Here is a 24,976-nt window from a genome sequence, read left to right as displayed (position 1 = left end):
GAAATGCCAAATGGAAATGCGAAGTTTCCACAGGAGGGAAGGTGTAAAGCAGGAAAGCAATGGTACATGTGGTGAGAGGAGAAAATCTGGGCTGCAATGAAAATGAGCAGACAAGAGTCAGAATTTATGTTCTGATAAAGTCTGAGGAGATTCCAAAAAATATAACCTGGATTTTGAGAAAACAGAACGAGCTGTGTAACGTTGTGAGCTTTATATAATGTCAAGTAATTTTTTCCCCCTGCATTCTTCTAAACCTTCTGTAGAACGAAGGTACCTTCTACCATGGATCTCTCCTATCCCTCTTCCTTGGCAGTGGTGAGTACATTTTATCAGTTGCATCAGTGTAGCCTGAGTTTGCACAACAGTGATGTGGGATGTGAACCTCAGGTGGGATTTGATACAAATTGCCCTGGCTGGGTAATGAGAAGGAGGGCTGGAAATTACTGAATTTAGTTCTATCCTCTGCAGACCACAAGCAATCAGGAATTTACTGAGGCAGTTAGTACTTGTGGAGTGGTCTCTATTCATTGTGTGGTCACTGCTTTCAGTGCAATTATTATTTCCAGCCATAACCTGGTAATGAATGAAGAGGATTCCTTGCTGTTGTGCTTTAACAGTTTCAACTGTGCTCAAAATTCTTTCCGGTCTCTTGGCACACAGGGAATGTTTGGCTTTCCAATGGGTTTGAGACACATCTATATTTGTTAGCAAATGATCTTCACTTCTACTGCTTCTTGATTTTAAAATGTATATTGCTCTTAGCCTGAGACTCCTTTGGTTAAGAACATCAGTGATTTACCAAGTGTCTACAACTTGGACTGCTCATCTTGCCTAATATCATGAGATACCAGTGCTGCTTTTGACAGAACAGCACCACATTTTTTTGAACAAACTCAAACAGTGGTTTGCCTGGCCATGTGCATATTTGGATGATTTTTTGTGTCAACAATGGGAAAGGTTTTTGTCTTAATGGCAGGTTTTATTTTTTATTTCTGCTGCCTCTAGTTATGAAATTCTCCAGAGAACCATTTATAGGAGAGAAAATTGATTCTCAGAAAATATATCAGAAATTCCAAAGTAAGGAGAATGAATAATCTAGTGTTTGAAAATGATAAAATACCTTATCTACTTTGTGTCATATTCTGGCAATCAAATTATTGTATTTGCAGTATCCATCTCTGTCTGTCAGTGTAGGATGGGTCACTGGCTCCTGCCTTAAAAGCTCAGTTTAGCAAAATCATCACTATTTCTCAAAAAAACAAAAAAAAAACCTAACAAAACCCCCCCAAAACAACAACAACAACAAAAACCAAAACAAACAAAAAACCCCAAAACCAAACAAACACAAAAAACCACAAACAAACAAAAAAAACCCCAACCAAACAAAAAAAAACCCAAAACCAAATCAAAACAAACAAACAACAACAACAAGGAAAAAAAAAAAAAAGAAAAAAAAAAGATCAGAGCCAGACTTCTGCTAGAATGCTGGTTGCTAAAAACCAGCCTTGGTGGTTTTATTTAGTTGTTGATGTGTGATTAAGAAGGTGAGTAAAAATGCCTCAAAATATTTAAATTAGGGCCTTATACTTTATATATTTCCCCACATCAATTTTTTCATATCTGAAATAGTCACATTAATGGAGTTGGGATGTTTTAGATTACTCCATTCCCTCGCTGCTAAAATGATCAGAATATCTGATTTTGGGAGCTCAGAGATATGAGAACAACTTCATCAAATCAAGAAGTACCTCAGGAATCCAAAAAACGTTGAAAAGTAAATGCATATTATTACTAAATTCTGAGCCATAAAGTGACCCTGGAAAAATGAGCTTTACAAAATGCATGAGATCCATATTAGCAGTACACAGCTGGTACAGAGGTGCATTCCCAGGAAGAAAACATCTCTGTTTAACTTGCAATCCTAAAATGAACATGGTGGTTTTATCATATGCTGGAAAATAATCTGCAGGTAAAAAAGGTCTTTTGGAACTGCATTAATAGTAAAAAATTGTAAACCCAGAGTGTCTCTGTCCCTCCAGGAATATTTAGTTGAAATGGAAATGTCAGGAGTGTCAGTGGCTGACTGTAGGACAGTGTGTATACCCTTGTGGCAGGGTTCCCTGGAGAAAAATGAGTATGAGGGGATCAACGACTTGCAGACCATTTTCAGAGTTGGATAACAACATTTTCAAACAATCTCTTAGTAAGAGACAGATATATTAGAATATTAGAAGGAAGGCACAGCAAAGGAAGTGATATGCACAATCTTTTTTTCACTTATTGTAGAGCTTAGGCTGAAATTTTTATGATCTTATTGAAGTCATGTAGGATAGATGAAATCACTGTCTTCTCAGGGAATTATTTGTCTCTCCCACTTGGTGTGGTGTTGCCCCTTTTGAAAGAATTTATCTTAAGTAGACTTTCTTTATGTTTAAACTTGCTGTTCAGGCATATACTTGTATCCCAGATACTCTAAATTAAACATTCCTGTGCTGATGCACAAGCATCATTACTCCCAGAAGAGTGGGAAAGTTTTAATTGCCTCAAACATCACAGCAATTAAGGAGATCCACAGGAACAGGAGATCCACAAAAGCTTTTCATTTTCAACATAAAGTCTCATTATGCACATACAACCAGCAACCAGGTCAATGTTGCATTTATCCAAGCAAGTTCTTGTCAAGGGAGGGAAGGAAATTTGGAAAGGCTGAACTTGGGGCTCAGGAATCTGCTCCCAGCCTGCCTTCTGCTCCAAGTCAAGCTTTAACACCAGACAGCCACTGGTTACCCTTCAAAATGAAGGTCAAGCTAATTAGTTGAGAGGATATATATAAGCATTTTATAACACCCAAATTAATACTAAATGACTTAATAATGATTCATATTATTACTACAGAACAATAAAAAATTATAGGGCCATTATTTTAAGTCTTGGTCCAGTTTACAGCTACCTGTCCCATACCAGGAGATGTGCTGCTGAGCTAAAAACACATTTCATCATTGGAGCAATGAATCTTGGGAGGAGTGGTATTTAAACCATCAGATATTTATGAGCAGCAAAAAGTTAAGCTCCATAAGTTTCCTGCCCTTTGTAATTTTCTGCCCTTTATAAGAGACAAACTTGGAAGTCCTAATCCCAATCTCTTCTGTATGAGCCTCTTACAACTGAAATTTATTTATTGAATTCAGTTGACTTGCTGCTCACCAAACTGGAGAGAGCAAAAACTTCATGTTTTGCATTTGAAGTCTGAATACATTGGACTTCAGCTCCTAGCCACTGAATCTGGTTTGATAAGCAGAGATAATTAGTGGCGTACATTTTTAAAACAGATTTAGTGAAATCAGCAACATAAAAAACATTCACTAGGAATTTATCTATTTTTCAGACCAATTTTTTGTTTTGTTTGGGGTCTGTTTGTTTGTTCCATAAGGGATAATAGATTTTGTAAGAAATTCAGACCCATATCACAGATTTCTCTTAAATGCAACATAACTCAGTAATTCTAGGTTATACTCTGTTCATTGCTGATTCAGATTTTGACAATTTTTGCAGCTCTAAGTAATAATTTTAAATACAATTCTGGTGTCTTTTTCTAAAGAACACCTTTATTCTTTCAGGCAGGTGAAAGGTTAGTGCAGCCTGCCCAAACAGCAGATGGCCAGCAGCAAAGCTTTTCCCTGCTGACATGATTATAAAGGGAGAACACAGCTATAAAACTGAGTTTGCTACTGCTCATAATCATAATCTACTGATTGATTTGTAAAGCTCCATCTAAATATTTGCACAATTTTACTTCAAAGAAATTTTTTATTTCCTCTAAATGTATAGGAATCATTCTGAAAAAAGCATGGTCCTGCAACACAGACCTGCCAAAACATCCAAAGTCAAATCCCAAATGTTCCTGGTTTCCATCAGTAAAAATTTTGATTTTTCAGTAATACCTACCATGAAGCTGCCATTAGTTTTAACAGTTCTAATACTGATTTTCATGGCAATTAAATAAAACTGAAACATTGTCCTCTAATTTTGCTTCTCTGAAGTAGTAGGATTGAAAACCATACTATTGTACATATGAAAAAATTATGTTCAACTCTCAGTCACCCATCATCCTTTCTCAGGTTGCTGTTATGTGATGTGGTATTTTGTTACCATGGAATATCTCAAACTGTAAGGGACACAGAAGGATCAAGTCCAGTTCTGTGCTCCTCTCAGGACTACCTAAAGTTAAGCAGCATGACTGGAGCATTGTCTAGAGGCTCCTTCAATTCTGACCGGCTTCATGTCTATTATATTATATAATAAATATTTTAATGTAATTTGCATCAATGTATACTACAGGCTGATCTCTAAGTCTGACATAATTGTCAAATATGGTATTAACATTCTTCTGATTTATTATAAGAGACATTGTGCAGATGTTTCCCACAACAATTTAAATGCAACATTACAGATTCCAATAAAGCTCATTCTTAGCGGGTATGTCAATTATTTAATTTCATATTCTTCTAAAGCACCAAGTGCCCTGGCCTATTCTGTTTTCTTAGGAATCCGTGGAACCCTATATTATTTATAAAATGTAATTAAATTCCCTTCAATCTATCCATTCATGGTGGCTTAAAAGAAAAAGCTATAATCCACCTTACTGCTTTTCTTTCATGCTCACTATTTACATTTTTGTGTAAAATCCCATTATTCAGACTGCTGATTGAATAACTTTGAAGTGTTTTGTGTCTCATTAGTAATGCTGCTCATTATGCAAAGTATGATGACTAATAGAAAGCCTTTGCCTCACAGCTCTAGGTGATGGAGATTTTTTTTATCATAAACTACTGTTTAGACATGAAATGATTATGGAAGTAATAATAAATAATTTAAAACTTAATTAAAATTTCCTTTCAAGGATCCTCACCACTTTGCTGGTGTTTAGGTTTTGTTGTGATGTTGAATGTGCGTGTTTCCTTGTAAATGTACATAGTCTGGTATGAAAAATATGAACTCCAAAAATGATACATTTATATCAGTGACACAAAGTAAACAAGGGAGAAACATCTCGGAAAGGTTTTGAAAATGCCACGGTCCCTAACCCTTTAGATCAACATAGGCTAATTCACTTAAAGTGGGAATCCTAACATTTAATCCCAATTTAACCATAATAATGTTTCATTTAACCTAAATAATGCTCCAGATAGCCTCAAGATATGGAAAACATGCATTCCTTATATTAAAAAAACATAATATTATATTTTTTTTCTCTTTCTGCATGGAAAAATTCATCACAACAAGGTGATCCACACAATAGTACTAAAAAAGGGCAAACCTCAGCCCAAGCAGAAATATATACAGCTACACATGGTCTTTAATAGAAGTCATGTATATGATTCCTTCACACCAGATAAATAAGGAATCCAGTGGGGACATAATAAATGCTACTGAAAAAAACATCATGATTTGCTTTTCTTGAAAGGTCAACCATTACTTCCTTACCCATCAAGTTTGTAACAGAATACGAAAATAAGAATTTCCAGCCAGGTTTCACAGCATTTAGTGCATTATGCAAGGTTTTAGCTCTGTGATTGAGAGCATTCAATTTTGCTAAAATATCTCTAATTTCCATCATTATGAACAGCTCCTTTTTAAGAAAAGAGGTGAATTCAATTTTGGTTTGGTTTGTTACATAGGAAAGTTTTTGATTAATAGCTACCTTACAGACAAAACATTCAGAAAGTGTGCTGTGCCTCTACAAAAATTGCATCATTAAATGCTTTTAAAAATCCTGGTCCCTGGAAGAATTTGTCTACTCGTATTTAATGAACTATTTCCTCAGTTAAAATGAAGACCAGAATTAAGTTGTCAAAGAAAAATGAAAGAGATCCTGAAAAGACACAGAACTAAAAAGAGCCTATTTCTAGTTTAGAAGAACTACATATGTACCACACTTGAGTCATTATCCTCATCAGGATGACAGGTGATGCCAGGATAATAAATAAAGTCTCTGATTAGAAATTAAATTGCTATGACAGAATCTAAAGGCCACAAAGCCTTCAGATTCCCCTCCTCTCTGTCCTCTGCATACAATTCTTCCTCTTCCTCCACAATAAACTGTTCATTCAAATTCAAGGATACAGTGCAGGGAAGAATCAGTAAAGGTCAACGTCAGAAAACAAAGCAAACACAAATAAGACATACAGCTGTCAGTAGAACATTTTCTAGCCACAAAGTGAGCCTAAGGAGAAGACATCAAGTGTACCATTGAGAACACAGGAATGCTTTTGTCATCAGCTGCTTCTGGTTTACCAAAACACCCAAGTGATGAGATTTCCATTCTGTGCTACAGATCTCAGTTCTAATTCAGGAAATACAATAATAACTTCAAACACAGGCTGCATGTTCCCTTCTCAGCTGTAAAGGAGAACAGCCCTGCTGCTATGCTGGTACTACAGCCGGGAAAGGAACTACCCACGTACATCTCATTTTCAGGAAGGAAAATGTAATTGCAGGGATATTCCAGTCACAGCAAGCCCAAGCACTTGTGTCTCAAATTATTCTGCCTTGGCTCTGTTGTTTATGACTTAACTACACCACAAGTGCACTTTGAGTAATTGTGACAATTAATTAGCAAGAACAATTGTTTACATGTTTACTCATTACAGAAATAATTTCTTTTGAAGTGGGATTTTTATTTTTATCAACCTGACTGATAAACTTAACTCCTCATTATATTATTCCTTGCCATCTAAATTAGTATCAGTAGGATTTGACCATAAGACACAGATTGCTGCAGAAGCTGAGAATAGAGACCACCTTCTTATTTAAACTGAAGTAAGTGAAAATACTTCTTCAATTTCTCAGGTTTTGCCTTCAAGAAATACAAATCTGCAAGTCCCAATGGGTTAGACAAGATTGAAAGTGTATTGGACGTCTTTGACCTAAGGTGTGGGCTTTTTCACCTATACTGCAGAGTAGTTTTGCTTATTAATTACATTTACAGCCCTTTGTAAATGTGTTTGAGGCTTACTGATTTCAACAGTCTAGGGCTGGAGAAATGAAATTACAATAAACTGATATTTTGTGCCCCACCAATCAATAGTGACAAACCACAGAAGTCCTTCTATTTGGATGCACCGAGGGCAGTCCTGAGCACCTAGCCAGGCTGCAGCATGGAAGAATGATTTAAATGGCTGCCATAGTAAAATCTTTTTGCATTCCTTTATTTTCCTAATACAGACTCCTGTAACCTCCGAAGTTAATTTGTCATAAAATATTTGTCTTCTACCTCGGTGTGCCTTACGGTACCCTCTTCTCTCCTAAGTATTTATACAAGTAATACTTGAGGGGCAGAAGGAGGCAGAGACTTCCCAATGCCTTCATTCTTTTCTGCTTGGGTTACAGCAAAGCATAGCAAAGGTTTTAGCCAGCAAAACATGGCTTGTAACAGAGAAGGTTCTTATGAATTCAGTTCCATTGTACTTCCATTGTGCTCGGTTCCAAAAAAAATTCAACCCGATTTTTGAATATTCTCTCAAAAGCTCACAAAGGTCATGGTGCAACTTTCTTCATTCCTCAGTTTTCAGAGTAATAAAACTCAGTGGTATTTATTGGCTCACCTACAGCTGCACAACTTTTTCTGGTTTGGTTGCTATGGGACTTTCTATTTAAAAAGTTTTCATTGACTTGAGTGCAGAGGTTGCACCTTTACTGGCAAAAGCAATCTACAGACAAATATATATAGATATAATGGTAATTTCAATAGCTAGCCTATATTCTCAGTTTCCTAATATTACTCTGTTATTAAACTTTTATAGCAGAAACTCTTAAATGAGTATCTCCAGCATTTCTACATACCTTAGAAAAATAGCTCTGTCACCTTTCAGAATGTGGCATTTTTATTTCTGTTTGGTTCTGTTCTTTTTTGCTCTTTCTCTGTACATTTACTTATTCTACAGCTACACAGCAAAATGTTTTTATTACCACCTTTCCCAATGTTGTGAATCTAGGCACTCAGTCCAAAACCACATCATGCTTGCTCCTTTCATGACGTGCCTGTCAGAATGTAACTTGCTGTCCAATGTTTGGAAGAACATTAAGAGTTAATAACTTGTCCAGCCCTCTTTAACAGCCTAGAAATATGGATGATATAGATATGATTTATGTACACTTGTTGACTGCTGAGAAAAAATTAATTATTGCCTTTAATACATAGGACTTATAAATGAAGTGGAATTACGGGAGGAATCTGACTTGGACCTAAGGCCACTGCCCTTTGTATTCAATTATTTGATTTGATTTTATACTGGATGTCTAAGAGGCGGGAACTCAATACGGTGGCAGCTGAGTCAGTGGCTTTTTTTTAGCTGATTAAGGTAATAGTATCTCCATATTTTTTTAATTTAAAAAAATGAGGTTAAAACAATTCCATTGTTTTAACAATTAATAGCATCTGGTCTTTTTATTGCTGTATGGGGTATTTTTGTTGTTGTTGTTGTTGTTTTTTTGGGTTTTTTAAATTTCAAAAAATGAGGTTAAAACAATTCCAACCTGCAGCAAGAAGACCTTGTCCAGGAGCAGAGATTCTCAGGCAGCTAGCTGAGAGCCAGTGCCTTCCCACAAAGGGGTACTTGGCACACATATGTCATTTTGTGCACTGCTGACTACATTAATTTGCTGTGACTTTGCAGCCCCTTATTAGAAAGACATTTTACTTTTCACATGACACCCACTTTAAATCAGTGGAGAGCGGGTCTCTGAAACTTGGAATGTTTCCCAGGCAAAACACAATGCACAAAGCTATACCTTGTTCAAGAAAAGATACCAGAAGTTAGGATATGTTCCTGATGAAGCTGTAAACTTCAGCTGGTAGACTTCTCAAAATAAGGCTCAATCCTCCTGCTTAGTGATGAGTGGGGTGAATAGCACTTCCATCTGTTGTATTATGCAGAAATAACATCAGCTTCAGAGAGGAAGCTCTTAACCTGTTTGTTTTTGCTGAAACGAAAATACCAATTCAGCAATTCATATTTTGGAAACAAGTCTCCAGTAATCATAATATTTTTTTGGATGCCAGATGGCCTGGCCTGCTCTCCTGTTCTCTGCATCAGAATAACTAAATGCTTGTATTTCTTGATGTGCCCTTTTAGGGTTGAAAATGAATACATAAAATCACAAAAATGAGAAGCTCTGAGATGCAACTCAGTTCCTGCTGAACTCACGGGCAATTCTGCCATTGATTCAGCACTGTTATGTTTTCATCACTGCTACATCCCAGAGTTGAAAATATGTCTGTTTTATTTTGACAGTGGCATTTCCAGACAGATAGATTGTTTCCTCATATTATTGCTTCTAGAGACAATCCTTAGGAAGTGAGAGTGCTCTAAGAATCACTTTATGACGGTAGGTGTTGCAGGCCCAGGGCCTGCAAGGCCTCCTTGGAGGTCAGAAGTCTGAGCTAGGAAATGCCAAGTCGTGTTGACTGGACCCTAGCAGCCGCTCTCCTCCTCCTTTCGGACCCTGCTTATCTCTCTGTAAGCCCATAGGTCACTTTCCCCTGACCCTTACTATTGGACAATTTCCAAAACCCCTGGAGGGTATATAAACCCCTAATTCTGCCTGGTTCGGCACAGGAGCTGTCACTGAGAACCTTTGTGGACCAATAAAGAATTCTGCAGAACCTTATACAGCTTCTTCTCCTCTCTCTCCCTGTGTCTGCTGCTGCGGCACCAGCAAGCTAAAGAGCTGAAATCACAAAGAGCTGATAATCACTGAGAGCAGAAATCACTAAAGCTTGCTTAGGCTGCCTGCAGCTGGGAACTGCTTGGGAATTCCGCCGCTGTGCTGAGCCTACCTGAGCTGTCCTGGCCAGGGCAGCCCACCAGGCATAGCCCGGCTGGAAGCTGCTGTGATAGGTAGGCAAAGGCTACTGTTCAAAGTGGCAGAATTAATCTTTTTTGGACTATTATTTTGAGTGACAAGTTTTACAGTGCTTTCTTGTTAAGCTGTCAACATACATACTGCATTCTTCATATTTACAGGTCAGTACCTATACAATATACAATTGATAACCTGGAAAAAAACAGGTGCTTTAAAAGCTTCCTAAACAAAAGTTTAATTTCAAATATTTCTCTTAACAATTTCTTGTAAATGAGTTATCATAACCCACTCACCTGAAAAAATGTAGTGTTTTAGAGGTGTCTACAAATGTACTGATTTCACCTAAATTTTAAGTTCCCTAAAGACTGAGGCAATGAAAATAAATGTGAGAGTTTCATAGGCAGTCATCAGAGTAAGACAGAGATGTCTTTAAAAACTCCTTGCTGTCTGTTCACTGTAGAATACTCTGGAAATTCCTAGACTTCAAGAATGAGAAAGTTGGCTACCTACTTTAGTTAAAAAGGTTCTTTCTTCAGGATTGTACCTTCAGTAAACCAGTACATCTTTCTTCTTCTGAGAATTAATGTACTGACAGTAACCACTAAATGGGTAAGAATTTATGGTGATAAATTGCTGCTGGGTTTAACTTCAGCCAAGCCCACCTTTCTTTGGTGTAATTTCCTTGGCTCAAAAGGATGCACCTTTCCCTCACCTCATATATGACACAAAGACTCTGTAGAAGTATTTCTAGATCAGAGTGGTCTTACCAATGGTTCCTGTTTGACAGGACATGTTTGGACTCACAGCACGTGACATGTGCCGAAACACAAAGAGCTCCACCAGACCAGTGCTCCCAGTACAGCACTAATCATTATCCAGCGTGTGCATGAGAAAAGCAAATGCTCCTGACACTGCACTCTTTCCAAACAACAAGTATCTTAATGCAGGTTCCAAAGGGAATGGAAACTGGGCTAATGAATTATAGAATGAACTGCTGTCATTTTTGCCTATTCTTTCAGCTAATAAGACAGTATTAGAGAAGGATTGTGCACATTTTCTTGTCATGCTGCACTGTTACCATCTGGGTTGTCATGCTGATGTAGCATTGAAGATGAGCTGAAGAGAGACTGTTGTGTATTTATAAAGAATTCTGTGGCTAACTTTGCTCTAAATTGGGCATGTAATGAATGCATTACTGCAAAGCAGGGAAATAACACCTATTAGAGGCTAGACATGAATCATCACAATGGAAAATCATTTTTTAAGCTGCAGTGTTTTCTCTGCTATTGCTTTGCTTTAAACTTTAGTGAAAAGCAATTACTTTATTCTTTCTCCTTATTTTTATTGTTGGTGATTCTTATGCTAATATTCCCTCTATATTTGATTTGATTTTGAAAAGGCTTTTAGAATTTAAATTAAATTGAATTGGTGATACTGCCCTACCATCTTCACCTCCTACCTTTCTTATCCTCGACCCTTACTCTGGGTTATGAAGAATTCTTAAGAAAAGAGAGCAAGCAAACTCAAAGCTATCACATTTTTAAATGTTTCTTGTTCTAAATGAATGAGACAATTCAGCATCCTCTAGTCATCAAAATAATAAAAATTTGGGGGTTTTTATGTTAAGCTTATTATTAATCTAATAGTTTAAAGAAACAAAATTCCCTGAATTTTGATTTTTTTTAAAATTTTTTCCCCTTGAAGAATCACACATCTCCTGCAATTAAGTGAAATGTATTCACTTGTGGTACCTTTGTTGTTCTATGCCAGTGACTTAGGTCTCTATAAAACATGTAAATCTTTTCCTTACAGTGAATTTAGTGAACAGAATGTGCTGCTTACCACTGTACCCACAAAACTGGAGGTAATTTTGGATCATCCTTTTTTTCTTGGGCTAGAGTATTTTAGAAAAAAAAAGAAACTTATTTATTATCAAAAGTCACTGTCAAGACACAGAACTAGTGAAGATTTACTTTGTTCAACATTTTTAGCAGAAATTAAGGAAAGAGCTCTCCAAGGTCCCCTGTGATGACAAAAGGGAGAGAAACTCTAAGTGCAAATCTAGAAAATTATCTGTATTTGTGATCGTTGTATTAGTTATAGTTAGGTGAGATTAAACTCCAGCTTGCCTTGAACCAAATTAATCCATCAGCAGCATTCCTGGAAGGTATCTGCATAGTATGCCTACAATGACTGCAAGGGTGCTTTCAATTGCCTTACCTCAGAAAGATCAAATTATGCAGAACCAGAAATGGAAATGATTCTTTCTCTAACGCTGGATCAAACATAAAGGCAATATTTTCTAAAAACCATAAAATGTTACAAGCAAGTAATGAAATACCTTCCTGTCAGCTTGGGGGCAATCTTTGATGTAAGCAAACCTGAAAATGTACCAAAAAAAAATCCTTGAAAAAGGCTCCTTGTTTTTTTACCCTTTCCTGAACTCTGGCCTGAGATACCATGTTCTATTTATGGCTGTAATGTCAGCAAACACTGAGCTTTCATTCAATTTATTTTGGAAAATTTAGAACAAAAGACATATTCAGACTCCTTGCATAGGCCTCAGGCAATTGTGTGTACATTATTTCAGAGCAGACACTGCAGGTTAGCTGGAAAATTGCAGTAAAAATGATTGTCCCAGTCACAAAGGTGGCAGTGCCATACCTTTTCTTTCTTTCCAAAGAAGCCCAGGTGAATTAAAAATATTAAAAACTCCTTGAAAATTATTTATCTAACAAAGTCTAGGGACATAGGTAAAACTTTTATTTTTTATGTCTTTGAAAGCTCAGAAAATACAGCAATACCCACACAACAGCCATGGTGAAAAAGAGAAATATGCACTTAACATTTCAAGAACTTCTGTAGAGTATTTTTTCATTTATATTAACAGAAATTTCTTTAAAACCTCACTGCTAGTTTTAAGATCAAATGAAAGACATTGTGACTGCCAATGAGCCAGGAGATGAATAATTTAAAATAAGTTGCCATTCTTACTGTTGATTTAATGAAAAGGGAAGTTAACATCTAACAATTCTAGCAACATTTCTACAGCACTTATGGTTTGATTGTCTTCTGACAAAAGGCTATATTTACTTTATAATCTAGATCATTAAAATATAATTTTCTATAAAACTAGTTAAATATAAATTTATATATATAAATATATTTTAAAATATATTTATTTACATCTGAGTAATTTTGGAAACTTGTTTAAAAGCTGAAATAACAGAAGTACAGAAAAAGTACTTTTTAATACCCCAAATTCAGATTTGCTCTTATGATTCGGATGATTGAGCATAGTTAATTTTAAATTTTTAAACGTTTTTGAATGTTACATCGCTACTTTCAGTTCTTTTTTCAAAATTTGAATAGAATTTATACAGTAATTCTTGTTGGCAGTTCACCATAGGATAGGTGTGTGCACTGAACACTTGCAGAAATAATCATAGTCCTGATGATTGTTTTTCACTGTGCTGTTCAGAGGTTTTTATGGAGTTTTACCTACCTCTTAATAGCTGAGATCACACCTGGGAGAGGCCTGGTACATTCCAGTTACTGCACCTGTGGACAATAAGAGTATGAGAGTTTGTTTTGGTGGGGGTTTTGGGGGTTGCTTGTTTGGGTTTTGTTTGTTTGTTTGGAGTTTTTGCTGGCATTTCTTAGACCAGTGGAGACATTCAAGATGTAGACTAAGACGAGATGAAAACCATGGAAATGTTTTTTATTAGCTTTATTTTTCCTTGTTCTGAATAAAATTGGAAGCACCAAAACTGCATCTAACTTTCTGAGATGAAATATTATCACCACATATGGTTTAGGAAATCCTTGTGACATCAACCCAGACACTTCAACTGGAGCTGTTGTAAGCAGTTGAAATAACAGAATGCTCTAAGGGGCTTATTTTGAAGGTAACATTTTAGTTGCATTCAAAATCTAAAGGGTCATAATTAACATTTCATTCTGAAGAAGCAATAATTTCACCATAGATGAGTGAACAGATAGGAGAACAAGGTCCTTTCTAATTTGATCGCACATGATATTACTACATTTTGTTCAGCAATGCATTCAACCAGGCATTAATAAGAATTCCTACTTGTTTTTTAGAGCCTAAGAGTACTTTCTTACTTTCTAAATTTTAGAGGAGCTTCACCTGTGCAAAATGAGAAGCACTCCTGTGTCATTTCCAGTGGTGTGGAATTACATTTAGACTAATAATTGGCACTTTATTGCAAACTGTGCCTTTATTAAGATATACAGGATGAGAGGTGTGTACCTGTTACTGGTGACATCTGCAGAACAGAATCCTCTCTTTCCCTCTCCCTATCCCATAAGTCAAGAAGTCCCTCACAGTTAAGAGTGAGAGGTGAACAAATTTTGCTTTCCTGCATCAGTGGGGTGTGGCAGTGAACATTCACTGTGTGCTGTACATCCCTTCAGATATTAAAATAAACAAAATATTTTCCTAAAAAAGCTTTTTGAAAAGACTCATTAATTTCTTTTTTCTGTTATTTCAGTAGGTTTCCAGAAGGAATAGGAGAATATTTAGAATCATAGGGAAAGAGTTGTTGACTACTGGCCAGTAAATAGATTTTTAAAGGGAAATAATAAATACTTCATGCTTTTTAAACCTATGAGATTTAATCTGTGATATTTGAAATAACTAATTCCCAGCTTATCTTGCCTAACAAATTAGTCATAGTTTTAGAAAACAGCAGAGTCATTTAAAGCTGTGATTCTTACTTAATGTTTCTTAAACTGATGAAACCTGAGCATTAAGCAGTGGTGCTCAATGCATTGTCACATGTACTGAATCCACACAGACCTACTGAAAGCCTGTCTTTCAAGTCACACTAAATCAGGCATTGCAGCAGGTAAGGAGTTAATGTGCAAAACATTAAGAGCCCTAAAATTCCTTTCTGTCAACAACACACAGGCTGTCCTTTTGAAACCTTTCAGTAGTAAATAGCAGTTCTGACAGGCAGGGGAATGCAGCCCAGGCATCTTGCACCGTCTCTTCTGTGGACTTGAAGTCTTTGAAAGCTGGAGGCTGCAGAGAGCTGCAGAGATTACAGAAGAATTTTTCAAAGGCATGAAGAGTTCTGAGGGACCCCGCTCCTATTCCAAATCAATGAGTGCTGGACACCTAATTAGCAAGGGTACTTTGAAAATCTCCCCCTCCTTCTCTTTTATGCAAGTTCTTTGCTAGAGAAACTGTACTGAAATAGAAATCTAATTGGGAGACACTGTGACCAGGAAACAGAGGTGAGGAAGTGGATTAACTGCATATATCAGTACAAAAACTTTTTCTCAGGCACGTTTATTGCACTTTCTGGTTGAAATCAAAATGAGCATCTTCACCAGTGTGCAAATCAAATCCTTTTATTTTTCTCCTTGAATTTTCAAGATTTGGACTCTGAAGATATTGCGTCTTTAGAAATTAGTGTGTTATTTTTCAGCAATATTACTTTGCTTTCTGTTGTGTTGATATTAGTGTTGCTTTCATTAAATAATATAAAGGCCCATATCTGTGTTCAGAGGGCAGGACATGTTCAGCTTGTCTGTGCTAGGCCTGATGAAATCATTCTTTGACAGGCACAAGTCCTGTCTGATTTCACCTTACAAGGTAGCAGCTACAAGCACGTGGATGAGCACTGCCTTCCCCCCACCCTCCCTACTCTCTCAGGTTTGAACCAAGACCAAGGAATGATTGGCAAGCCACATGATTGCATCTCCATTACCTTTCAAAATGTACACTCAAGTGTCAGCTAAAACCAGTGTGCATTGGGAGCTGGAAGCAGGGAATAGGAGAATGGAGAACCCAAAGATGGTTTGGTGAGACCTGTTGAGTGTGTGTGTCTGCATTATTGTATTACCTACATTGATAAACCAATCCTCTTCAGAGTTTTAGATATTGCTGGCCTTGGAACAGTCACTTTTTTATCTTCATTATTATTTTCCTAGCCATTCTCCTGTGCTATTTCCTACATGACATTCCAGGCGATTATTCCAAAGCAATACATACCGTGTGCGACCTAAGTCAGCTCGGACCACGACTATAATTAATTTGAGTCTACCTTCTCAGAGATTTTCTCATTTTCAGGTCAGGTACTCCCTTACTGAGGCTCTGATTTCTGAAGTGACCTATATGCTTGATGAGAGTAGGTCTTTGTATAACCACTACACTGAAAATTGTATAACCAATATTTTCTTTCTATTATTTCTTGCTCTCCTGATAAATGAGGATCAGCAGGGTCACCTGACAGTAAAGAAGCTTACCAAAACATTAAAACCTTTTTTTGTCATATGCTTTGAGAAAGGACTCAGTTTTCTCCCTTGGGCAGTTGAAATTAAATAGCAGTGAAAACAGATCAGGCACACGGACTACAGAATGGTTACTAATTAAGAGTTTAGTAATGTTTATGCACAAATGGAATATTTCAGAAAAGAACCAGGAATGGTCACTCCCATGCAAATGATTAGAGAATTAAGGTTGTTTTGATGAGAAGGACAAAGGCCACAGAGACATGTATGACCCCATAGCAAAAGCTGTCACTAGCCACACCAGACGTGCTGGTAGCTGAGGTGGGCCCTTACATCTCCTTGGCAATAGGCATTTCTCTTGCCAGAAATCATTTTGGTCTTTCATCCAAGAGAAACTTTACTTCTTTCCCTTAAATATAATTCTGCTTTTTGTCATTCTGCCAGCTGATTCAAAGTCTCTGGCTTAGTGCGTTGATATGACACATTTTCAACTTGCCAAAAAGAAAACTCTTACATAGATCCATTTTGGAAAATGGTTATTATGATGAAGCAAGACAATCAAGGTTCCACTTGACATGTGTGTCTGATTTTAATCAAAGTATTAAGACTCTGATATTAATAAATTGGCCAAGAATTGCTCAAACAGTAACTGCTGCTACACTGCCTGTTAACAATTAGCTTAATGACATGGATTACTGTGATGCAGCATGCCAATTTTCCCTTGGTCTTTGCAAAAAGAAAACAAAGCAGATAATACCTAAACCTTTGTTAAATAACTTTAAAACTTCTCAAATGTTTTAAAATACTTTTTGTTTACATTCCATACAATTCTTTCATCACTCAAATATTGTACAACACTTAATTAGGATGTCTTTCATAGGAGGAGTCATCCTGAACCTTATCCTTTTCATCCAGCTAAGAGTTTTCCTTGTTTTAAGTCACGGTTTTCTCACAGAAACATTTAAAAAGATAAAAATATCAGGACCATAACCCAACATGGATTTATTAATTTCTTTCACTTAGAACATATTTTCACACCATGAATCATAGTATTGATGATAATCTTGCATCTTTCAATACATGCAACTAATTGTACACTGTGAAACAGGTAAGTATGTAAAAGTTGTCTGACCTTTTAGATGATATTTTTGTTAAAGAATAATTGAAATGAAGAGAGTACTGGCCTGCCAAGCCAGTTTTTATTTTTAACAGAAAGACTGAATATGTGAAATTTTGCAGATGCCAGCATTTCCAACACAAGCATGATTCTGATTTGTGTAAGTCCCACACTTAGGAAGGTCCCCACTACTGAGTGTGATTATCTCACCAATTCATTATCAGCACAAAGCCTTCAGGGCAGGCTTCAACAGCTCCTTTGCCTTACACAGGGCAGCAGAGTTTTGATCAGTGAATTCTATTAGGAACTACTTCTCATGGTGATATGCAGCTAGATTTCATTTACCATCATTTTATTACAGCCTCCTGCAGCTCAATTCCTTCTGTTATAGTTTGTATGCTGCTACGTTTTGCCTTGTAAGCTGGAGGGTAGCTGAGTGTATTCCCCACAATCCATTAAAGTAGTGAAACTTCTGTTTCTCCCACTCCACATTCGTGAGGGGAAAAAAGTCTGGCATGTGCACTCTCTGCAATACAATAGATTTCTAATGGGTCTAATTTAAGAATACTTCTTGCCAGGAGGAAGAAAAAAGGAAAAATGAACTGTTTTGTAAAAGTTGTGTTTCTTAAAAAAATCTGTTCAAGAACTGAACCATTAAAACAGCAAACACATAGAAAGTATATCCAAAATAACAGGGGGTCAGATCCGGATCCATTTTTACTTACATCAAGTGTTTACTTAGCCAAGGCACTTCGGCAGCTGCCATTAGAGACACACATCTATCAGACTAACACAGGCAAAGTCCTCTGTTTCACACATAAGAGGTTTAGCTTTAGACAGAGGGAAGAGGTAGTGTCTGTCACTTCTTTATACTGAGGAGGTTTGAGGTTCTGCACCATGCTTCTTCACAGTCCAATTTTTCAGAACAGGTCAGATGGCAAATCTGCGTCTCCTAATATTTGTGACCAATTCTGAACTGTAAAAATGCTCAGACCATCAAGAACTAAGAACTTTTGGTTGAGGCAAGCAAAAAGAATCCAAATACTTTTCTATACTTGCAATTGGATTTTGGTGTTCCAAGGAAAACAAAACACTGTTCTCTGATATGCCATGCACAGAGACAACAATTTATAACTTGAATGCTTATAAACAGTTTGTCTTGTCTTCCAGTTTCCCCTCTTACTGAAAGCAGTACTTAGAGGAGCTAAGCCAGGAGTCTTTCCAGAAGCCTTTTCAATCCACTAATTTACCTTTCTGATGTGAGGCTGTGTTCTGGGTCCAACATGGCAGGTCAGTGTGGTACTTGAGGAAGCAGAAGAGAAATGCATTGAGAAGAATGATTCTCTGCAAAAGGCAATCATTAGAGGGAATACAATGTTTCATCTGTGAAATAATAAGCAAATTAATGTAGAACATGTGGAAATGTGTAGGAGTAAGTTAAACAAACAAGGGAATGGTAGAGCAAAAACACTGTCCCTAAGGTGAAGGCTTTAGAAGAGATACACTATTTATAGTGTACTCCGCACTCCTTCCAAAGAAAGAAAAATAAACTCAGGCACCCTGCACTTTCCAGATCTTGATACCAAATTCAAAAATACTGAAATTCATCAGTTGCTGACTTCAACTGGTTTTGACTGAGACCCTTAAGGAGAAAAAAGTGTATCCACGAGGATATTCCCCACCTTCGAGCAGTTTGAACATTTGCCTTGACAGAGTGCAGCCCATCCAATTGCCTGTGCACCGTTGTCTGTGAATAATGATCAGTTTGATCATTATTCAGCAGGACAGTTTGAGCTGTCCCTGCTCTGACCTCCAATAATTACACTGTCAGCAAGCAAACCTCATCTGTCACTGGCCAGCCCTGTCTGTAGGTTGGGGAGTTTTGTTTACCTCTTCTGGAGTTGTTGGAGAAGTACAGAGCACATCTGCAGTATTATTTAAATTAAAACTTGTGATTCCCAAACTCCACTTTTTAGGTAGTGTGAAGAGAAAAGTTGAGCAGTTGAACAGGACATATCTTTGGCACCCTGAATATTTCTCCTTCAAGTGTTTCTGTCATTCTCAATCATTATCACAGACCTACTCGAATGGAGAGCTGTTTAAATACTTTTAAATGTTAGTTGCTATAAGTGTTTTCTCTGTTAGCTTCTGGCAATGTAGTAATGAACAGGAGAACAAAGGTCTGGAGAACTTTGATCCCTTCAAACACTACAGGCTTGAAACACTACATGAACCTTCTGATACACTCACTTCAGCTAAGATTGTCTCCTCTGACTGTTTACTTGCCAGAATATTGTATTCAGCTTTACCTTTCATATTTCACACTGTCATAACAGAGTGATTTTTTTGTGTGTGTGTGCTTGGCCTGTAAAAGTATATAGAGATCATATTGTTTGATATGATTTTATCCTCATATTTCACTGAAATCTCAGCTGCCAGCTTCCTAGCACTGAGTACATTACCTATGAAGTGCAGTGTACCTTCTAACAATCTCTTATTTCAAAGCTTACATTTCTAGTCATAACTCAAATCTGCTTTTTTCCCTATGGTGCTCTCCCTCTGCAGATTATGGAAGTCTAGTTCTGTCAGAGGATTAAAGTATTTCTTTACATCTGCATCAATACAATTTCTGGGCAGCTTTACTGAGAATACAGAAAAGTTCCTTTTCATTGAAAGGAACGCTCAGGGAATAATTTTGAAGAGCTGTGGAGTTATTTGGTGCTGTTATCCCTAATCTGTGTGATTCAGGAAGGTTTCCACTTTCATATTTCTACAAGTAAAATTACTTAAAAGTACTACTTGCCTTTCTGGGACTTTTTAGGACCTAAGTTCATCCTGATCAGCATTTACCAGTAACAACAACCCGTCTGAGAAAATATCAAAGTCAATCACAACACACAAAGGAAGGGCAACTTTCCAAAGACAAGAATTTAAGATCACAGTTCTCCTGAGACCCCCAGAAATCGTGGGTCTCCTAGAAAATCTTACTGACTACTTTCCCTTGATTTTACTTTTCCTTAAAACAAATTCCCAGGTAAATCAGTCATTGACATGTCAGATTTGATGCATCAAGTCTGTCAGCACTGCTCACGTGACACAGAAATCTGTAACAAGGATTCACTTGGTAACTTCAGGAATAAAGGGACAACTTGCAGTTTAACCATCTCAGCAATATCCCATGACCTTTTGTGTTTTTGCTGTATTCAGTGAGCCTCAGAGGACTATTAAAACAGCACTGGGTATTTCTGGGAGGCCATAGCAAATTCTTATTTCTGTTAAGAATCTTATCATGTGCACAGAAAATGAAGGTCAATAAAAATCCTTACAGAGATAAATAAGAATCACTTTATTAGTTTGGTAAGGCTCCAATACCTTGATTTGGTGTTCTTAACATTCAATTCTACAACACTGAATTTTATTTTTTCTCCTAGTCTGTTTGCAAGTTTAGCTGTTTAAAAAAATTCATAAATTTCCAGAAATTGCTATCAGGGATCAAAAAGGAAGCACAGACAGTATTTACATTCTATCACAAGTTGTATTTATCTTCCTGTCCAGGATGTTACCCCAGAACAAAGGAGGGTGGTCAGAAAGGGAAGAAGTAGAGCAACTCCATACTAAAGGAAAATTATAATGCAAAATGAGGAAAAGGCAACAGATGGAGGCAACTGCTGTTACAGATGCACACTGCCTCCCCTACTCTAAAAGAACATTTATTGGCCACCTGCTGGCTTAAAAAGGTGAGCATTTCCTTCAGAACCTAAAATGAAGAAGAAAAAGGGGGAAAAAATTAAATTTTTTTCCCCCAGTGCTCAGAAACCAAAATGAAGCACACACTGAAGTTCATTTCTTTTTTTATTTCCTTTTTTTTCTACTTTTTCAATGAGGAGCCAAAATGGAACTGCCGGGCTTTGCCCATTAGAGTTATCACACACCTATCATTTTAGGGAAAATAATGCATTTCAGTCATTATAGGAGCAAAGGAATAAATGAAAGAATCAACCTCTCTCAAAGCAACACCAACAAACATGTTGTTGACTTAAATCTTGTTTTCAGTATGAAATTCAGCCTGAAGAAACCTGGTTTATAAAGACAAACTACTAATGAAACACAAACCCATTATCTGAATCTTTACTCCAGGAGCATGAAGCCTGGCTGAATTTGTACCTCCTTTGATACCAGCCCAGCCTCTGGTTTTGTACTTCCACAGCTGGTGAGGAGAAGCAAAGGTATGGAAAAAACCTGCTACACAGTTTCATTGGTGATTTCACAAACTGCAACTTCTTACCATCTATGTATATGAACATTCTCCAATGTCTCACTGACTGTTCTGGGGAGGATAAAGTATCACAGGCATTAGGAAAATAGTTTCCCTGCTCAAAACCTGGAAACAGCCAAGGAAATGTCTCATCAAAGTTCTTGGAATACTTTGCCCCATCCAAGTAACCTGTGATTTGGAGGGAATTCTACTCAGACTGAGCTACTGATACTCTGATAGTGATAATGAGCTATAGAATATCAGAGATGCTCAATGGAACTGGAAGGAAGATCAAGGACTTCAGAGAACTGAATCCTTGAAAGTCCTTTTTCTACCGAGAATACCATCTCAAGACTGAAAAACTGTCCAGAAGGAAATGAAGACCTAAAACCATCTGCAAATAATACTCTGATTTCCAAGCCTCTGTGAGACTTCTGCATGACTACGTTTTAGGAATCTTTTTTGAAAGTCACTTCTTGGCTACAACATCTTGTAGTGTCCTCAGTCTCACACAATATTAATTATTTAAATAGAACCTCAACAAAGTGCTTTACCTGACACTAAAATGCAAGTCCATGCAAAATGAACTTCAACTGCTTGTCCTGGTCTTTCAGATGTAAAACATAAGAGAAATGGAGAATATAAAAACAATTCCAGCACAACACGAAAGAACAGATTTCTTAAAACATTTTTGTGTCTATAAAATGCATGCACTTCTGTAAAGTGACACAATAACATCTACAGAAAAAAATAAACAGTTGCTTGTGTTAATTAGAGGAGAGTGACATAAAACCAAAGAGGTTTGGTTTTTCCTTTCAAATTTACCCGTAGGTTTTCCATAGCTTATAAGAAATTATTCAGGGAAATAGCAGATATTTCAAATGGTTAGTCTGTTATTACAGTTGAAAGAGCAAGAATCTTTATTGGATCATTTTCAAGACACCAATAGAGCTGCATTAGGAATATTTCAAAATTCAATATTGGCATACTGTCAGTGATTTTAATTTTATAGTGAGCATTTTTTGCATTTGCATCATTTGCATCATTTGCAATGCCAATGCTACTTGTTCACAAATTAATACAAAATTGGCTGTTTGTTTCCAGCTAACTACCCAGATAATGTGGTGAACATGGATCATCACTGGATGTGAAAAATATTTTAAAACATTTTGTTAATTTCTACTCATCCACAAAAACAGATTAACAACTCTAGAATATATTTCATTGTATCGGGTTCAGAAATAATGGAAACATGTATATCTTTACAAAATCATTCTCTGCAAATGATGGAATGAAAAGGATTTGAAAATGTCTCCAAACCTTTAGTAGCTTCTTCTGTAATTTTGAGAATATTTTGAAATGCAACTGATTTGTGATTTTTGAAATTATATCAGAATAAGCAAGATAAAATTAAAACAGAAGAAGCAAGATAAGATTAGGAAAACATTTTTAGGCTGAATATTACTTAGGCTTTTTTTCTATTATTGAAAAATAATGAAAAGAACAATGCATGTGCTTAGGTTCATGACACAACACATTATCTGGACAGTAAACCTCAGTAAGGAATCAAAGAATGTTTATCAAAATGAAAATTTAGATCTAAAAATTTAACACACTGGAAAGCAGAAATAGAGATTCCATTAAGTGACAAATACTGCTTTGCAACTCACTGATTTCATATTCTGAATTCAAGAAATGAAATTATCCCATTCCACATCCAGACACTTGTGCTGGCATAAGTACTGATTCCTCAGAAAACCATAACTCAGTTCATGAGCACTGAACACTGGCAAGAGATTTTTTTTGATGAGTAACATTGAAAATAAACTCAGGTGAGTATGTGCATACTTATATAAGGAAATATTTAAAGCCAAGTTGTTGCAATATATCATCACTGTGAATTAATTTATTGATTCCTATCTCAGATGCAACATCTTGAGAAATGTTTACTGGAGATTAATAAGTTTTGAAATCAAACTTAGTTTTCCATGACCTTCCTTAAGGTGAGAGTTAATTTCAATAATTCATTAAAGAATTGATTCACTGATCCTTTTAACACAGCTCAGGAATATCTTTCTACCTGAAAGTTGCCATGTTAGTGCACAATCTAACTTTTTAAATATTTATGCATGCCTTATTGTCTTTTGAGTTTTAGAGGAAAAGGTGAATTCATTAATGTGTGTCAGACAACTGGTCCTTCTCATACCTGATTTTCCTCCTGGCAAGGGCTGATATCAGGGGAAGAGAACTGGAACATGCAGAGCATCAGACACTGCAGGAAACAGTACAAACCAAGTCTCAGTCACTCCAACAATAGTTCCAGTACACTTTTTAGAGTTTAGGTTCCACATAGCATAATTTCTTGTCTGTCAAGTCCTTATTGAAGAGAATAGGAAGGAAGAATGGGCTGCTCACTTATTCAAGTGATGGATTATCCAGTGTTGCCTACAACACCTGCCACACCTTTCCTTCTATCTATCTTGAGATGCTGTAAATGTCCCTGCTAAATCCTGTGATCCACTGTTAGGGCCTACATAGGGCATAAAGGAAGAAGGATAATGATTTCCTTGATGGAAGCACATCATCTACCTCCAAGCAACTGTGATGTTAGTAGGGAAGAAATTTCTTCTTGCTCCCATGTCCTTCCTAGGCAATCAGCTTTTACTCTTTAAAATTATAGCATGATACTTATTTCAGTTTACATAACTTCAGGTGTTAATTATTGGTTATAAAATTACCCTGTTAAAAATTACACATAATTATTTCATACTGTTAAAAATTACACGTAACTATTTCATACTGTAAACTTCTGCAGCTCTGATTTAAACAGATGGATGCTGAGCTATGGAGTATTCTATTTGTTTTTAGATGTTGTAGCTTTATTTCTGAAAATTTCAGTCTTGTATTTAAGGATCAAATATGTGTATCTGTCTCTATATCAGTATCAATGGCACAGGAACAGCAGGTTAGCATTTAGCTAACAGAGAAATATTTTCTTAAGTCCTGCCATAGCGAAGACAGGAAAACACAAGTGTACTGCTGCTCTGAATTGTCTCTGATAGTGTTCCCAAATCACAGAACATTATCTGAGCACCATCAGGCTGCTCTGCAGCTCTTTTAAGCCCTGTCTGTACACAAATATTTTCAACTGGCTGCTACCACACAGGGCAGAACGCTGGGTTCCACCGTGTGATCTCAGTTGACCAGCCTAATTTGCATTGTGCGTGGATCTTCATATGGACAGGGATGGCAGGAACTTCCTTTCTGAAAGTCAGCAAATCCAGACTAATTTACAGCAGACAGGAGCTGCTTCTTAACATACTTAACTGCTTCTTTACCTGGTTTATTTGTCAAAGACTCAATAACTCTATCTGCTGAAAATGAAAGTGCACATCCAAGCATAACAGAGCAACTTGAACACTGTTATTACAGGCGAGATGCCAGATTCAGCAAGATCCACATTCAGAATAGGATGTTTG

The 24,976-nt window shown here is 36.7% G+C and overlaps 1 long non-coding RNA gene across 3 annotated transcripts in view; it reads right to left on the bottom strand.

Moving 5' to 3' along the window:
- Positions 1–24,976, bottom strand: part of LOC135299920 (uncharacterized) — a 61,135-nt gene that overhangs the window by 18,840 nt on the left and 17,319 nt on the right. Inside the window, exons 3-5 of one of the 3 annotated variants that reach the window (XR_010361756.1) lie at positions 13,370–13,425; positions 12,206–12,245; positions 8,791–8,982 (exon numbers count right to left, since the gene is read on the bottom strand). This is a non-coding gene — a long non-coding RNA (uncharacterized LOC135299920). The remainder of the gene's footprint in view (positions 1–8,790; positions 8,983–12,205; positions 12,246–13,369; positions 13,426–24,976) is intronic. The other 2 variants (XR_010361755.1, XR_010361757.1) reach the window with 2 other exon arrangements.

This window comes from Passer domesticus, chromosome 4, assembly GCF_036417665.1.
Source record: "Passer domesticus isolate bPasDom1 chromosome 4, bPasDom1.hap1, whole genome shotgun sequence".
Classification (NCBI taxonomy): domain Eukaryota; kingdom Metazoa; phylum Chordata; class Aves; order Passeriformes; family Passeridae; genus Passer; species Passer domesticus.
This window is presented reverse-complemented; position numbering and strand designations above follow the sequence as displayed.